This window comes from Lynx canadensis, chromosome A1, assembly GCF_007474595.2.
Source record: "Lynx canadensis isolate LIC74 chromosome A1, mLynCan4.pri.v2, whole genome shotgun sequence".
In the NCBI taxonomy this organism is placed as follows: Eukaryota; Metazoa; Chordata; class Mammalia; order Carnivora; family Felidae; genus Lynx; species Lynx canadensis.
In genome coordinates this window covers 120,526,454-120,528,445 of record NC_044303.2, presented here as the reverse complement: position 1 = coordinate 120,528,445, position 1,992 = coordinate 120,526,454, and the positions used below count along the sequence as shown (strand labels likewise).

Below are 1,992 nucleotides of genomic sequence, written 5' to 3'. Positions count from 1 at the left end.
TAACAATGTCATTAACCTTTGAGCTCAAAGTAAGACCATAGGCGCAAGGACTGAAGATGGAAGTCCAATGGGGTGGTGTTTACTATCAACAAGTTAAAGAATGATGGAGCAGTGGCTCAGGATAGGAATGGTGGAAATGCTGAGAGGTAGTTGAATTGGGGATGTTTTGAATGTGGAGCTAATATGATTTCTTGAGTCACCTAATGTTTCACTTTGGAATACAATACCCATGCAGAAAAATGCCCGAAACAGAAAGGTAAAACTTACCAATGTGATATAACGTGCCAATGTAATGTAAAGCACACGCCATGTATCCACCACCCAGGTTAAGAAATAAAACGCTAACAGCACTCCACCTGTTCCATGTACTCAACAAGTCAGAAGAAAGACTGATCTTGTTAAGTAGAGGCATGGGAGATATAAAAGAGACCCCAATCATACTTACAGAGGTGAAAATGACAATGTCTGAAATAAAAATAATCACTAGGTCGGATGAACAGCAGAAGAAACATTGCAGAATAAAAGATTAATGAACTTTCGAAGATGGTGTCTCTAATGAAAATTGATAGAACTACATTCTTGAGAAATATGATGGACATCCTCCAAAAGAAGTGAATGCTGTTCCTGAGGGCTCTGTCATTGCCAGAGGAAACCGTTTCTTTGCAGTAGAAAACACAGATTGAATGTTAATGACTTACAAAGTGAATTGAGACTATTCTTGTTCAGTCCTGGTATCTAATCATAGTGGCTACAAAAATTCTAGAGAGCAGAAGAAAATATTGGCCAAATATTTCTTAGCAACTTCTGATAATCTAGATGATATATAAGTTATGTGGTTTTGGCTACAGAGGAGTGTCCTTCCAAGACACCACTGGCATAGGAGCGTCTGCTCACTCGGTTAACTTCAAAGGAACAGATACAGTAGCAGGAATTGCTCTAATTAAAAATACAGAACAAAAGATCCTGTTCCAGGCTATTCTGTTCCATTGGCACAATACGGTATCACAAGAGCCTGCGGTAAAGACTGCAAAAAAGATGCTTTTGAACATCAAGTAACACAGCTTTCATTACTGCTTGTATCTGTAGTCAGGAATAGCTATAGCATTTATAATGTGTGCGAAAAAATAGGGGATGAAGATCTAAGACTTTTAATAGTAGCAAACTGTACAAGGCACCACTAATAATTAGACCTGATTCTTGAAATCCTCTTAACACTATAGTAAAGATTTTAGATATTTTAGGTAAGAAATTCCCTATTACTGAGAATTCAAAGGGCTACAAGTTGCTGCCGTGTTATCTTAGAGCTAGTCAAGGAAACGGTATACAAATACCTCAGGTGAAACTGTGAAAGGTATAAACCGAAAACAAAACAAAACAACAACAAAAAAGGAGTGTTAAAAATATTTCCTTTGGTTCTGGTGCCGCTCTGCTCCAGAGGTTTATAAGGTATCTCTTGAATTTTTCCTTCTTGTACCACATGGCCTTGGGATTATTGTCTTCAGGAATCCATTTGCTGATCCCAACAAAAGGCCCCGAAAGGGAGGATTATGTTTACATAGGAAACAGCAGAGAATTTTGTTACACTTGAGAAAAGGACACCTTGAAGAACTCCATCGTGATCTTCTTCTTACTGTCTTCAAGAGTGGGAGGATGACACGACACAAAGCTGTTCATAATTAATGAAGAAAAAATGCAAAACTGAAGAATGAACTGGAAAAGTGGATCACATTAAGCTTTGTTTTATGACTGAGTATGTGAGCATGTTGGGGTGGGGCATACATGCAGACATGTGTGTATATAACATATAATGTTATATGCACAGATGTATATCTTCATGTTCTGTGATACATTACAGCCCTGTTACTTGTTGATTTATGAAAATACTGTTCTTTCCTTTTTTTTCCAATGTTTAGGTAATCTCTAATTAGGAAATGCATTTAATCTTGTAAAAGATTAATGGTGAAGTAAGCTTTTTAGGGCCTTATGCCAAAA

The 1,992-nt window shown here is 37.3% G+C and overlaps 1 pseudogene; it reads left to right on the top strand.

Moving 5' to 3' along the window:
- Positions 1 to 229: 229 nt before the first annotated feature.
- On the top strand, positions 230 to 1,680 carry LOC115517647 (annotated as a pseudogene).
- Positions 1,681 to 1,992: the final 312 nt, after the last annotated feature.